Raw genomic sequence first — 16,006 nt, 5'->3', positions numbered from 1 at the left:
TATTATTCTATTTTATTTTTTCCCCACCAGGTTGGAGAATTTTATTGTTTTAATTTTTTTAATTTGTTACCAGGAAGGTTAAAACTTTTTATATTTATTGGCCATTTTTATTTTTTCTACTGTGAATGTGCAATTTAGATCCATTGTTAACATATGGAGACATCTTTTCCTTATTGGTTTGCAAGAACTCTTTATATATTAAACATGTTACCTTTTAAAATTTTTATCATTTGCCTTTTTGCTTGATAAATTCCAAAATATATCAGAATATATTTTTTATCATTCAGAAATTTTGAATGTGTGTGTATGTGTATGTGTGTTTTAAGCCCTTAAGTTTAGCAATATTTTTCACTATGACTTTTGTCCTGGGATCCCCAGTTATAAAGATTTTCTCTACCTTCCCCCAAATCATAACAATATTTTAAAAAATTTTCTTCCAATGCATTTATAATTTGATTTTTTAAAATTGAACTTATCTCAAACTTAACTTGCAACTTAAAGCTGATATGTGTGTTTCTTCTCTAGACTCAGTGATTCTGTAAATTGATTAATATCCAAGGCTGTAATAGATAAACAAAAATTTGTCAATTTCTTTGAATACCAATGTTCTCCTCTAAAAAGCAAAAACAGTGAAATATCCTCTGCTTGTAATATTGTAAATAAACATGTTTTGAAAAGGGTCAAATGCTATAGCAGTATAACAATTATGACTAAATTCAACTTCAGGATGAGAAAGAAGTGAGACACAGGAGTACAACATTTGCATTCTCCGAAGAAGGCAGAATACTCAGCTATAAGTTTCCTTGATTTGAATGACTGATGAACTCACTAAGGTTCCTAAGTCACGTACTTGGGAGCCATTGGGGGTGGTGTAGGATAAAGGTATTTTCCGAGTATGTCAGTGATACTTTATACATATCACAGATTTGACTTAATACTGTCAAAAAAAAAAAAAAAAAAAAAAAAAAAAAAAAAAAAAGACCCACCAAGATTCAAGTTTAATAAATTAAAAAGTAAGAATAGGTTAATTATCAGGTATTTTATATGAAAAAAATTTCATTCCTTAAGTTGTTTTGAGTCTCCATAAATCTCACGCCAAATTTTTTAGATTTATGTAAAACTACCACCTCTATTGCACAGTATTTGCAAGCCTTCTCCCATTTTTTTTGTCTCTAATCAGAGTAGTGAAGACGAGATAGGTTCAGAAGCAGCAAGCCAGGCCACCCCATTCTTGTTCCAACATTCTGGGCTGTGCTCAGAGCCGCCGCCACGCACACCAGAGCCTTGCACCGGAATTATGTGTGCTGCCACTTGGCGGTCTTTGCCGGAGTGGCCAGAGGGGGCGCTGGCGAGAGCTAACAGCCTCCCACTCTTGCGCTTCTTCCATTGGCCCTGGATGTGAATAAATCATGCCATTGACATCTGATGGGACTCAACTTTAAAGATGAGAGAAATTATCCAAGGGGAAACAGCACCAAGTTTATGAGTGAAGAGTTAAGGAGCTGTTCTTAAAGTTTCTGAAAGGATACCAAGAATCTGCTGAATAATCCACAGTCATTCAGCTCTTTTAGAGTTAGTTTGCTCAGGGTCCTGAAGGACATTATCAGAAACATGAGACATTTGGAACAGTATTCAAGTATTCAAACTAAAGTGTCCCTCATTCTCTCAGATGAAAGCTAGTAAATGTAGCAATGAGAGATAGAAGAGAGCGATGTTCCACCCTCATTAGCTCATTATGGGGCTATGACTGAATTTGAGGAAAAAATCTTGATTCTACAAAATGTGCCCTTCATTTTCTTTTTTCTTTCTGTGCTATTGAACACTTTGAAGATATAGCCTTTTTTTCTTCTAAGAAAAGCAAAAAATAAGTGTGACATCACTTTTTTCATGACTCTAAGTTTGTTCTACTTATATAAAAAGTACAGAATAACAGCTATCATATCCTATATGCCTGGCCCTATTAAGGTAAATACTATCCATTTTCTAGATAAGGAAAATGACTCTCAGAGAGAGCAGGCTACTTGCCTCAATTGTTGGAGTTAGGATTTGAACCCTGCTCTGTCTCACTCAAAAGCTTTTGCTCTTTCCGATACTCAGGGCTGAAAAGAGGAAATGGAACCTTGCTGAGTTTTTAAATCCTGAAACAATTTTCATCTATTGATTCTTGGAATCTAATTCATTGAGGTTTCTATTAGATCTAAAGAGCTAAATTTCTTGGTTGTGGCTTCTTTCATTCCATCCCTGGAGAACTACAATTCAGGCTATTTCCCTGACTGGTTAGCTGGTGCCTCATTCCCACAGGGTGATCTTCCCTCTACTTTCTTGTTACTTTGCAATCTGATGGAATCTCAAATCTATATATTGCCTCACTCATGAAGTATGGATTTTTGATCTACTATAATACATGCTGAAACAGTAAAATTCAACTCTTAATGGATTTGAATGAAAGGACATTCTAACATACTGCCAGAGAGAGACTTAGACATCGAGAAGAATATAATTCAATATTTGCGAGGTAATCAGATGGTACTGAGTACTTACAACATGAAACAATTGGCATGACTTTCTACCTCAGAGATCCCCATTCTCAAGGCGAACACAGCAGAAACTGTGGATATATGCCGTAGAAAAGGGATTTGAAACAGCCAGGTGCAGTGGCTCATGCCTGTAATCCCAGCACTTGGGGAGGCAGAGGCAGGTAGATTACTTGAGGTCAGGAGATCAAGACCAGCCTGGCCAACATGGTGAAACCCCGTCTTTACTAAAAATACAAAAATTAGCCGGGCGTGGTGGCAGGCACCTATAATCCCAGCTACTTGGGAGGCTGAGGCAGGAGAATCGCTTGAACCCAGGAGGCAGAGGTTACAGTGAGCCAAGATTGCTCCACTGCTCTCCAGCCTGGATGACAAGAGTCAAACTCCATCTCAAAAATAAAATAAAATAAAATAATAAAATAAAATAAAATAAAATAAATAAAGAGAGAGAGAGATTTGAAACACAAGGACCCTCCCTAGCAAGTCATGGCAGGACTTGATACGTAAATAGTATAATCGTTTAACTCTCTGAAACTTTAAAAAGAACATGAGAACATTAGAAATATAAATTTTCTTCATCTTTTTCACTATACATACTGGCACAACCGAGTCTCTTACCTCTACATAGGCATTAGGTAAATATTTGTTGGAAAAAATGAATGATCAATTACAGCTAAGTCCATTATTCTTTTTACTATTATAGCTCTATTATTTGATTTATTTGTTCAACAAATTTTTATTACATTGAATTGACTAGCACCTTAAAAGATGTTGAAAATACAACTTTAAAATAAACACATTCTTCCAGTCCTCATATAACTTTCCTCTTCTACTTAACCATCTGTTTAACCTAGGGCAATGCTTTCACGGTCCCTTTCTTCATATAAAACAAGAGGAGTAACAGCTTTTCTAAATACCTCTATGGAGATGTTGTGACAATGAAGTAAGATAATACAATTTCTAAACTGTGAAGTTGTATACTAATATGTCATCTATAAATTATACAAGTTAGAATGCAACCAACAGACAGCTCCATTCAAAATAGCTTAAACAATTAAGGGAATTCGTTGGCTCAGGCAACTGAAAATGCCAGACGTAATACTGGCTCCAGATAAGGCTTGATCCAGGAGCTCAACAGTGTCACCAAGAACCTTATTTCTTTCTAGCTCTTCATGTTGCCCTTTTTGGGGCCAAATTCTAAGGCTGACTCCCTTTGAGGTCCCCTATGGCTTCCAGCAGCTCTCAGGGCTGTTACTTCCTCATTCTAATCCAGAAGGGAAGCAGGGAAGCAGGAGAGCATTCCTGCCTAATGTTTCCAAGGAAAATCTGAAAATTCATTCTGATTGGACCCCCTTAAGACACATGCCCCCTCTGCAGCCAATAGCTGTGTTCCAAGAAATGGAAGGCACTGATTGGCTTAGCTTTGACCTCATGCCCCACTCCCATTGATAAAGTCAGCTTCCCTGGAATCTCAAGGATCCTCCAGTGGAAGGTGGTGGGCTGCTTAGGAAAAAGCACAGATAAGAGAATAGAAGATGAATATGTGACAAATCAACAAACTGCTTGATTTGCTGGAGTTGAAGCAAAAATCAACCAAATAATACTGCCTAAAATCCATTTTATGATCACAGGTAACTAAGAACAACTCAATATTTGGAAACAAATGGAGGCTTGAGTAGACTTTCTATGGTGTATATGGAAATGATGTATGTAAATAGGACTCTGAAATGTAAGATAGTTAACAAAATAATTGACATAACTCACTATTCTACTCCAGATAATGGAAATATAGTTTAAATAAATTTTTGACACATTAAAATTTTGCCTGTCCAAAAAGATACTTTGAAGAATTAAAAAAAAAAAAAAAAATATGTTTAAATCTCTTACTCAAATCACTAGTTGGGTATGATGATTTCTTATTTCTCTAAATCAATAAAATGTCTTCCACCTCTGAATAAGTTACCTGAATAAGGTTGGGTCATGCATAGGCCAGCCTTAGACAGGAATACAACCAAGAGAGAAGAAAGTCTAAATCGTTAAAAGTTTTGAGGTGATATAAATCACTGAAGTTATCTCAGTGGCCCTGAGGAAGGCCTTACATGGAGGAACACACAGCAAAACATCAACAATCTCTGCACTCAACCATTCCCCGCTGTGTGCATGAGACAAATGGGTTTCTTACCTCATATCCACAGCTGGAGAGTTCTATATAAAGTAATTTAAAAACACCTCTTACATAGGTGGAACTCCTAGCCAGTATATTCACTACATATTGAAAGATTATGGTTTGGGGTGGTATGAAGATCCACCTTACTAAGTCATCAGAGAGCACTTGGGGAAGTAGTTGGGCTTGATAAACAGAGACAGAAATGGCATGATAATTTGTTGAGCTCAGAGAAAGTCAGTTCTGTTAAAAGAAAAACTTTATAGAAAGTAAATTCAACAGAACTGACTTGAACAAAAAAGGATTCATGAATCAGGCAGCACTCAGAACCACAAGAGGTTCATAGAGCTCCAAGTTAGCAGCACGAGCTGTGGCTTTTATAGGCTGAATGCAGAGGTAAAGTGCAGACATAACTCGATTGTTTATGGCTAGGCATTTGCCTTATTAGGACATGGTCTGATCAGCTGACTACCTGTGAATGGCTGAAGCTTGGCTGCTTGTGATTGGCTGAGACCAGCTGTTCCAAAAAAAATACACTAAGTTAGGTTCTCATTTGTTTATATACCAAGTTAGGTTGCAGTTCATTGTGTAGGAACCCAAAGTACCTGCACAGCCTCAAGCCAATGACCTCCTATTTATTATAGTTCTTTGCAAATGAACTCTCAGATCAAAAAATTGAAATTTCAGAGAAAGTCCTAAAAGGGTCCCAAGTTTCTAAATTTAAAAAAGTAGTCTGTCACTATTGGAGGAATCAGGCTATCAGGAGCCTGGTGCCAACTATCAAATCTATTGTGATGCTAACATGAAGCCACAATAATAACATGGGTGCGTGGTTTACATGCCAGGCTCCACAGAGCCTTGGGTGTTCCTTGCAGCCTCCTCACAGGCCATTGTGAGGGAGAAGGGAAGCAGACCTCTGGGGCCTCCACCTCTGCTTCAACTAAAGTGCTGCACTGTATCTGTTACATCCTGAACTTCTAAGATGTTATCTGAAGCTTTCCTTTTTCAAAATGGTGGCCCAAACACATACTACTGCCTTCCCTTCAGCAATGGGTTCTCAGACACAATAGAAAAAATATGTAATAGGCCGGGCGTGGTGGCTCACGCCTGTAATCCTAGCACTTTGGGTGACCCAGATGGGGGGATCATTTGAGGTTAGGAGTTCGAGACCAGCCTGGCTGACATGGTGAAACCCCATCTCTACTGAAAATACAAAAGTTAGCCAGGCATGGTGGCACTCACCTGTAATCCCAGCTACTGGAGAGGCTGAGACAGGAGAATCACTGACCCCAGGAGACAGACGTTGCAGCGAGCCGATATTGTGCCACTGCACTCCAGCCTGGGCAACAGAGTGAGTCCAAAAAAAAAAGTAACAATACTCGGAAAACTAGAAGGGAGATTTTTTTAGGGAAGGGAGTTTTCAGAAACTGAAAATCCCCAAAAGAGCCACCAAAAGGATCAGAGGAAGAAAAAAAAAAAAAAAGCCTGAGGTGTGTACAAGAGAGTCTTGCTGCAGAAGGGACAGGTGCCACCAAACATTTGTCCCACCTGGTGGTTGGAATCGAGGAGCTGGGTAGCTTAGATACAAGAGTCAGGGTGCCTATTTGGGAAAGGAAGAACAGAGCCACATTGGTGGACTCATTCCCCCATGGTGTCACTGTGAAGAGCGTGGAGCACAGAACGAGGTGGCTGCATCCACCTCTCCTATCAGCAGTCAGTGTCGATTGAATTAGTCTATGTCACTGTTAATAAGGAAACCTGGCTGAGTGCGCTGGCTCACGCCTGTAATCCCAGCACTTTAGGAGGCTGAGGCAGGCAGATCACCTGAGATCAGGGGTTCAAGACCAGCCTGGCCAACATGGTGAAACCCTGTCTCTACCAAAAATACAAAAATATTAGCTGAGTGTGGTGGTGGGTGCCTGTAATCCTAGCTATTTGGGAGGCTGAGGCAGGAGAATCCCTTGAACTTGGGAGGTGGAGGTTGCAGTGAGCTGAGATTGCACCACTGCACTCCAGCCTGGGTGACAAGAGCAAGACTCTGTCTCAAATAAAGAAATAAATAAATAATAAAGACACCTAAGCAGGATGGCCAAATATCCAAATGAGTCCAAATGCATGAGGGAATCTCCCAGAAAGCAGGATGCAGGGATAAAGAAATGGAGTGGAAGAAGAAAAAGTAAGAAATATGGACTCTAGACACAGGAGGTTAAAAAGCTCTCTTTTAAGGGTTCCAGAAGGAAAAAAAAAGAAATTGAGGAGAGGGAGCAGAACTAACAAAGAAATTACAGAGAAGCATTTCCTAAAACTGAGGTCCTCAAATTGAAAGTTCCCTGGAGGACAAAGCAAGATACATTTTTAAAAAATGGAACAAATAACCCCCTGTAGATTAGAGTAAGATGTCAGAATATCAAGGATAAAGAAAAACTAAAATCTTTGAGAGAGAAAAAGCAGGTCACCCACCATGGCATGTGAATCAGTCTAACATCACACTTCACTAGCAGCACCCAGCAGAAGACGACAGTGGAGTAGTCACTTTCTGAAATGCTGAGGAAAAGCGGCCTTGTTACAGAATTCTCTTCCCAATCAAATTATCATTGAAGTGTGAGGGGTAAAATTAGATGTTCTTGGACATATAAGACCTGAGAACATGTCCCAACCATCAATTATCCTGAAAGAATTGCTGGAAAGTGTAGTCCAGCAAGAAGCAAAGACATTAGCAAAATTTATAGTTGGCCTTAATAACTATTGAGTATAAAACGTGTGTGTGTGTGTGTGTGCCGATTTGGAACCACTTGTTTTGGCTTTAAAAAAAGCTTAAAAACCAATGGAAAAAGGGATGAGGTCAAACTTCTGTCATATAGTACCCTCTGTATTAATTCTGTATACACAGGGTGTTTCTTCTCTTACCCTCTGGAGGAGCCAAGTGAATCAGGAGAGTTTCCTTCATGGTCCCTGATGGGCACAGCCTGTCCTCTCTGCCATCTGGATGGGACAGGAGAGATGAACCCTCAGATAGATGACCCTGGAGGAGGAGGTGGACACCTCATCCTTCATCCTTCCTAGGCCATGTACCCACTGGGAAAGGGCCTTTGAGGGATCTTCACACACTGCAGAGGTGAGGAGGGGCATGGGTTCCTCTTCTAAGTGCTGGCAGTTGTGCCAATAGGAAAGGGGCTACCTTGGAAATAGGCATGTTCAAAATGGCAGCTTCATCTTCCCTTTTCCTCACCAACCACATGTACAGTAGGGGGCAGACAACATGGAGCTAGTCAGGCAAATAGCCCATTTGCATAATAAGATTAAAGTGGGGCAGCCAGCTTCCCTCAAGCTATGTACACATCACACCTGGTCCAACCAGTCTTTGGGCCCTATGTAAATCAGACACCGCCTCCTCAAGCCTTTCTGTAAAACCCTGTGCACTCCGTGACTGGCCGGAACTCCCACTCAGGTGTCCCTCTCTCTCGCAGAAGAGAGAGCTGTTTTCCTTTCTCTTTCTTTTGCCTATTAAAACTCTGCCCCTAGACCCACTTCCTGTGTGTCTGCATACTCAATTTCCCTGGCATGAGATGGCGAACCTCAGATATTTACCCCAGAGAGCAACGTTGCTTCAGAATTGCTGAAACATATGGTAATTCTATGTTTAATTTGTTGAGGCACCACCATATTGTTTTCCATAGTGGTTGCACCATTTTACATTCTTGTCCATTCCCAATGCATCTGGCTTCCAGTTTCTCAATATCCAACACTTGTTATTTTCTTTTTTTTTTTTTTTTTTTTTTTTTTCTTTTTTTGAGGCAGAGTCTCGCTCTGTCGCCCAGGCCGGAGTGCAGTGGCACGATCTGGGCTCACGGCAAGCTCCACCTCCTGAGTTCACACCATTCTCCTGCCTCAGCCTCCTGAGTAGCCGGGACTACAGGTGCCCGCCACCATGCCCAGCTAATTTTTTGAATTTTTAGTAGAGACAGGGTTTCACTGTATTAGCCAGGATGGTCTCGATCTCCTGACCTCATGATCCACCTGCCTTGCCTCCCAAAGTGCTGGGATTACAGGTATGAGCCACCACACCCGGCCGTTATTTTCTAATACTTTTTTTCATTAGTAGCCTTCCTAATGAGTGTGAAGTAGTATCTCATTGTGGTTTTGATTTGCATTTTCCTAATGATTGATTAGTGATGCTTAGCATCTTTTCATATGCTTATTGACCGTTTGTATACATATCATCTTTGGATAAATGCCTATTTAAGTCCTTTGCCCATTTTTTATTTGGACTGATTTTGTTGTTGAGTTACAGGAGTTCTTATTTCTAAATGTTTCGTTTTTTTTTCTTTTTTTAAAGAGAGGGCATCTCACTGTATCAGCTCAGCTGGAGTGCAGTGGTGAGATCCGAGCTCGCCACAGCCTCCCAACTCCTGTTCTCAAGCGATCCTCCTGCCTCAGCCTCCCAAGTAACTGGGACTACAGGTGTGTACTACCACATCCAGCTAATTTTTTTTTTTCTTTTTGTAGAGATGGAGTCCTACTTTGTTTCCCAGGCTGGTCTTGAACTCCTTGCCTCAAGCAATCCTCCCATCTCTGCCTCCCAGAGTGTTGGAATTACAAGCATGAGCCACTGTGCTTGGCCAGGAGTTCTTTATATATTCTGGATACCAATCCCTTATCAGATACATGATTTGCAAATATTTTCTTTGATTCTCCTAGGGCTGCCTCTTCACTGTGTTGATTGTGTCCTTTGATGCATTTGAAACCCTCCTGAGCCCTCCCCTCCAGTATCCTGCCCCTACTGTCAGGCTGCTCTGCACTTCGCATGGGGTTTTGGGGTATTGGGAGTACTCCTCCACCTTGTATCCTGCTGCCTCCCTGGGTGGGCTACACCCACTGAGGGATGGGGGAGTGGCAGGTGCTTCATCCCTCTGTGATTTCTGCCCCAGGTTCTCTTCTAACAAACGCAAATCCTATTATGAGAATTTGCTAACACGTTTTAAAAATATGCAAATGGATTGGGAGCTTATTTCAGAGACAATTTTTTTAAAGAACAAGTAACCTATATATTTTTAAAATCTAGAGAATGTACAACTCCTCTGCCACAACATGAGGGAGAGGAGTCTGCAGACGGCTGATTGGTGACGACTGAACACAATGGAAAGGCAAGTCGCTATGCCGGAAGCCTTTGAAGGGAGCCAGCAGGGTCTGTGGGAGGTTCAGGACGCATACCTACAGCCCTGCTTCCGGCCCCACCCTTGGGGAAGCCTTTTGCGGGTCATCCTGGGACTCCGCTGGGAAGGCCCCAGGAGGTGAAGCATCCTCTGCAGAGGAGATGGCACATCTGGAGGTAGAAGACAGACCTCCATCTGGGCTCCGTTTAACTGCTGTGATTTGGGATTGTAACTTACCCCATGAAGCCTCAGTTTCCCACATGGAAAATCAAATCAATCATTGTTATAACATTTTACTTTTTTGTTATGTGATGTAATTTACACAGTGCTTTCGTAGACATTATCCAATTCAGGGAAATAATACAGAGCAATGCACTTTGAAAAGAATAAAATGCTTAACATGTGTGAGGAATTCTTTTCTTTCTTTGAAAACTACTCCGGATGGCTTGGCTATTGTTTAGTTAAGAGAATTACACAACTTTTGAGACATGGTTCTTTATCTTGTGTAGGCTGAAAGGCAATTAAACAATTATTCATGTCAGAATCTGAGGTAAATAAAAGGCTGCTTCAAAGAGTCCACTTACGGATTGAAAAGCAGTTGAGTAGAAACAGAGAGTGGTCTGTAATTTCCTTCTGGAAGGAATATCCACTCCATATGGCCTGAAGCAAGAATTTCAAACTCCTCTGTGAGGAGAAAGAGACAGAAATAAAAACTTTAAGTTTTTTTACTCCGATTTGTCCCAGCCATTTTCTGAACAGCCTATGGAAGCCATCCGCTCCTCTAAACAAAAATAAGCTAAGAGACAGAAAGAACGATTAGATTTCTGTGTGTAGGGATTGTTCAGTCATAAATCAGTGTCTTTTTCCAAGAGGAAGGTGCCAGCAACAAAAGTTGGTCATAAAAAGGACATTAAACTTTAGTAGTCTCTTCACTGTTCCCTCCCACATCCAGCTGCCAACAGCAGAGACAACTGTGAGACACAGTGATGTGAAGTGACTGCTCCACTGCCAGGCAACAGGCGACCTGGACGCCAGGCTCCCTGGCGGAAGAAATAGAAAGTCAATAGCAAACACGGATGCCTTCCTCCCTACCACATCACCTCCACTTTTCACCATTGCCTGTGCGATACACCCGCCCCACAATGCCTTCCTCAGCCTTTTACTTCTGTTTCCAGTGAGTCAAGAAAAACTTCTCCAACTTGCCCTGTGGAGATGAGTGAGCCCATAATCCACTTACATGTGTGACCTTTACACAGCCTGGACACCCACAGAGCAGCCAAACATGCAGTCCTGCAAACAAAAGGAATTTCAAGATAACTCTCATCTTTCACTAATTATCCCAAAACCCAAAGGGGATCCATACACACATCCGAAGCCTGCTTTAAGGAGGCTTCCTCCCCTGTGTATTCCCAGCATCCTGTAGTTTCCCACTCTGCAACTCCAAACTCAGCTTGTCCCATCACCAGCCCCCAGCCTCTTTTCTTTCCCTCTCCCCATGCCCCACTGCCTCTATTTTTTAATTATTGCAGATTGACCAAGTGTCTATGAAGCTGCAGCGAGGTTTCTTCTTTTTTGGAGCAGGGAATGGGGAGTGATTGGGCTTGGCTGTGACAAAATGAGTTTTGGCAGGCTCAGTGGGCAGAAGCCATGAACACCATCCCAGTAAGTACAAGGGACTCTAGAAGCGTAGAATTCCCTTAGTTCCTGGCTGGAAACCCAGCTCCCCACCTCCTCCCATCCATCAAGCTGGCAGCCGTGACAATGTCAGAGCCTGAGCTCCTGCCCAGACTTCTGGGTGAAGTGGTCCCATGGAGCAAAGCTTGGTTTGGAAGATTTGGAGAACGTGAGAGAACGTTCTCTTACCACAACCTCTTCCCCACCGCGGCCCCTTCCTAAGTTGCCATTGAAATCTATTTTTGCCAGGGCAAAAAATAGGGGCAGTGGACAGCTTCTGCCAACAGTGAGTTTGTTCCAAGCCCACCCCACAGTCATGGGTCCCTCGGAGTGTCACTGAGTCACAGGACTCATGGAACTCTGCCCATGTCATGAAGATAAACTACTGTGATCACTTTAAAAATCTTTCTCATCACGTCCTTGGGAAGATAAAGGGGCGGAATTGAGCAGAAAGGGGCAGAGGTGGGACTTTTTTTCACTAACCTTAACCTTCATGCCAAGAACAGAGATCTCTGTCTGAAAGCATGTCTCAGATGACCATTTATTTGCTCTGCCTGGTAAACGCTGGTGTGATGCGTGGCTCTGAGCATTAGTCATTCCCTGCTGGGAAGGAGGTTAGAACGCCAGAAGCAAGGCTATTGCAGAACTGGACTGTGTGGGTCACTAAACCACAGGGGAAAGGGTGGAGAAGCAGCTGGTGTTCCGCTGAAAGGTCACAAAGCATTATTTCTACTTTAATATCCAGAGTTCAAGTGGAAATAAACTGAGAAGGTTAAGATCTAAGTGAAAATTAACTGAAGGCAACTGTGCCATTTGGACTCTGAGATGTGCTTGCTTGGGAGAGGGCAAACCACGCTGGCTATCTTTCCATGAGCACAGCTGAACAGGAATAGGCATTAATAAGGACAAACATAAAGAAAAAATTGCTAATTATTGGCAGAGAGTGCCAAGAAAAGTTGGTGGAATTCTCTTCTTTGGGGACCCTGGGAAAAGAACAGTAACAGTTAGGTACAGAGGCACCTGGAAGCAAATAACTTCTCTCCCTGGGACAGTGGCTCTGTGCTCTGTGTAACCGAGTTCTTTAGGCCTCTGTAGTCTGGGTGAGTCACTCCAGGGTTACAGGATGCAATAGCCATGCTAATGAAAACTCACTGGTTCTGAGCCCCCTTCCAGAAGAACTGTGGATACTTTCAGCCTCTTTTCTCCCTGCAGGGTCTCAAAGAGCTCATGTTCTGTCCTTGGTGATTAATACAGATTTCTTGGCTCTTCCCAGCCTGCCAGTCAGTGGCCTTAATTTGCCACTTCTGTTGCTAATTCTCACTCTTGCCTCAGCATCAACCCGATCATTCTTGCAGCTGTAGATGTTGGCCTTCCTGCACCGGATGCTCGCAGAGAGGGGAAGGTGCTCTCCTCATCACCATTTCTAACCAAAAAATGAGAAGCTTGCATTCTCACTTTCTTGCTGAGCTTCTCCTGGTGGAGCTGCCCATGAGGTTCCTGATGGCTGGAGGAAATATGAGGATACCTTTCCCTGAACACCCACCACACCTCTCTCAACAATCAGCTCATGTTCCAGGACAGATGCTGTGAACAACAGCAAATGTAGAGCAGGTACTTGAAACTATGCTTTGCACAGATGATCTCATTTCATCTTTACTGTAACCCCATGAGATAGGTATTATTATGGTCCCTATTCTGCAGATGTGCAGAGAACCAGCACCTCGACTGTCTGATTTCAGAGAGATCAGAGATCAGAGGTTGGCCTGGTTGGTTCTTCAAGTCAAGAGGACTTTTTCTTCTGTCCCAACAAGTGTCCTTTGGGTCACCAAGGCATTAGTTCTCAGTGGATATTGCTCGTGTGCCTGACATAGGTGGCCATTAGGCCACCGTCCATTACACATGCCAATAGCTCTTGGTTTTCTTTTATTTGCAATACAATTCAAAAATGTGAATAAAACCTCAAAAAATAGGGAAATGAAGCCTGAACAATAAAAATAGCTGAGATATTGAGTATTTAATATTGCCAGGCACCGTTTGCCAAGCACTGTTCTGTGAAGACAGTGCCTGGCAATATTAAATACTCAGTATCTTAGGAGGTCGGTACTATTATTATCCCCATTTTACAGGCCGCCAAGAGGTTAAGTAACTTGCACAAGATTGCACAGCTCTTAATTGGAGCAGCTGGCATTCAAATCCAGCAGTAGCATCGGCCTGTTCCTTGCCAAATACAACAAGGCTTTCTACCTTCTTGGATGTTTATTTCCTACCACACTTTTAAAAACAATTCACCAAACACAAAAGAAGTAGCTAAAACAAGGGGCTCACATTCAATGAGTAATGTAGAGGCACAGCTTTGTGGTTGGTTCCTTCTCTCAGTTCAGTAATGAAAATAATACAACACATAAAAATATAACAAAACAGAAAGAGGTGAGTGCCCTAAGGAAGATACAAGTAGAGCCCTGTGGAAGCTACGGTGATGGAAGTGACCCTGCTGAGTTAGGTCCCAAAGAATCACTGGGATCTCCACAAACAGATGGGAAACACAGACGTAGCACTGTAAGCAGAAAAAGAACTTCGTGGTGGAAAAGTGTCCTGGGGTCCAGAAATAGTGAGATACTGATATCTGATGGATCAAGTAGGAAGTCATGGATGATTCCAGGATGAGAAAAAATGCATAGATTCATCACAACAATTAGCAGGTGAAATTTAGTGATATTTTCAACATACACGTGGCCTTCAGAAACACTTGGTAGTGGCACATGGGGCAGAAGAGTCCCACATATATGGATGTCCAGGTTTACACCAGATGTCCTGGCAACCCATTTGGTTAGCAACCCTAACCATTCTCAAAAAGATTGTTGCATAGACAATAAATTATATGGCCACCCTGTATCTGGCAAATTGAAAGACAGGGCTCATCACGTAGGTGTAATAAAGGTGCTTAAGAAGTCATATTATGGCCGGGCATGGTGTCTGACGCCTGTAATCCCAACACTTTGGAAGGCCAAGGCAGAAGGAGCACTTGAGCCCAGGAATTCCAGAACAGTCTGGACAACATGGCAAAACCCCATCTCTACAAAAACAAACAAACAAACAAAAAAACAAAAGTAGCTGGGTGTGGTGGCACACAACTGTAGTCTTAGCTACCCAGGAGGCTGAAGTGGTAGAATTACTTGAGCCCAAGAGGTCGAGGCTAGAGTGAGCCGTGATAGTGCCACTGTACTCCAGCCCAGGCAACATAGTGAGAACCTGTCTCAAAACCAACAAACAAAAAACCAAAACAACCCCACAAAGAAATCATATTTTAAAAGCCTACAGCTCAATGCCTAGCTAAGCTTTATAAAGAATGCGGGCTCTTTGACACTTGTATACAATTGCAACCATAGTTGGTTTTGGAAGTGTCAGTTCTTTCCCCCAACCCTATTTGGTGTGAGCCATTTTGCACAAGGTAACCCAACCAGTGTCTGCCACAGAGATACGCAGGAAAAGCCAGCCTTAATGTATAGTAAAGAAAAAGCTTGCTTAAACACATACTGACATAAACTGATAAAGCTAATTTTTATCCAAGCCCACTTTTGGATCTCAAACAACTGAAGTCAAAGAAGTTAATTAAAAACACATAGAATTGTCAATGAGTTTAAAAATAAAACACAAATTTGTTTGAAACAATGAGACTTAACTAACTCTGTGGTAGATTAGTTGGCTAGTCTTTTGCAGAAGAGCCAACTTATTTGTATCTGAGGTAAAACATATTCAGGAAAGAAGGAAAACTGCAAAGTGGTCCCAGAACAGAGAAAGCAACAAGGAGGAGGCAGTTTTAACTGTCCTTTCAACTTTGAGGTGCAATCTGTCTACAGGGCTCCCTTGGGGGAAGCACAAGCTCTTTCTTTTAGTGAAGTCTGATTTTGTTGATTGATGCTGTGTTGTTGCTGGATTGTATTACTATGTGAAGTTGAAAGGCTTAACGTTAATGTGTCTTAAACTTCAAGACTTGGAATGCATGCTCCCATTTAAACTTGACTGTTCTGGGCAATGTGTTTTCATTGGCTGGATGTCTAGCTTGTGCATTTCTGTCATTTCCTGATGTGTGTGGTATGCTTTGAGCACTGCAGACAGTAAACTCACTTTTTCTCTGGCTTTCTTCTGATTTTTCTGTTTCTTGATTATTGGAAAAATGAATACACATTGATAAAAATAATAATAAAGTGTCACCCCAAAAGTCTTATCTTTAAAATAATGTGGAATGGCAACGCTAAAAATAAAGCAACTTGGACTAATTTCCACTATGAATAGGGAACAAAGAATCTGCACCTTCCCTGATTTGGGATTCCAGATTCCAAATATTTCATAAATAAAATATGACCAGCTGCATGAATTGTAAGGTACATACCATGTGAGTTACATACACAGGGAGAGGTTGTTTTTAAAATTTCCTGCTGGCAAAGTCAGACTTATTCTCCTTGCCACTTTGAACCCTGTCA

General features: G+C 41.8%; 1 protein-coding gene and 1 long non-coding RNA gene across 8 annotated transcripts in view; one reads left to right on the top strand and one right to left on the bottom strand.

Moving 5' to 3' along the window:
- Positions 1-16,006, top strand: part of HMGB1 (high mobility group box 1) — a 979,364-nt gene that overhangs the window by 567,119 nt on the left and 396,239 nt on the right. The gene's annotated exons all lie outside the window — the stretch shown is intronic.
- Positions 9,704-10,885, bottom strand: LOC126940789 (uncharacterized). Its single transcript, XR_007720917.1, has 2 exons — positions 10,436-10,885; positions 9,704-10,001 (listed from the first exon to the last, which is right to left on the bottom strand). It is a non-coding gene; the product is annotated as an uncharacterized LOC126940789 (long non-coding RNA).

This window comes from Macaca thibetana, chromosome 17, assembly GCF_024542745.1.
Source record: "Macaca thibetana thibetana isolate TM-01 chromosome 17, ASM2454274v1, whole genome shotgun sequence".
Lineage (NCBI taxonomy): Eukaryota > Metazoa > Chordata > Mammalia > Primates > Cercopithecidae > Macaca > Macaca thibetana.
The sequence above is the reverse complement of the archived record's forward strand: the minus strand, read 5'-3'. Positions and strand labels throughout refer to the sequence as shown.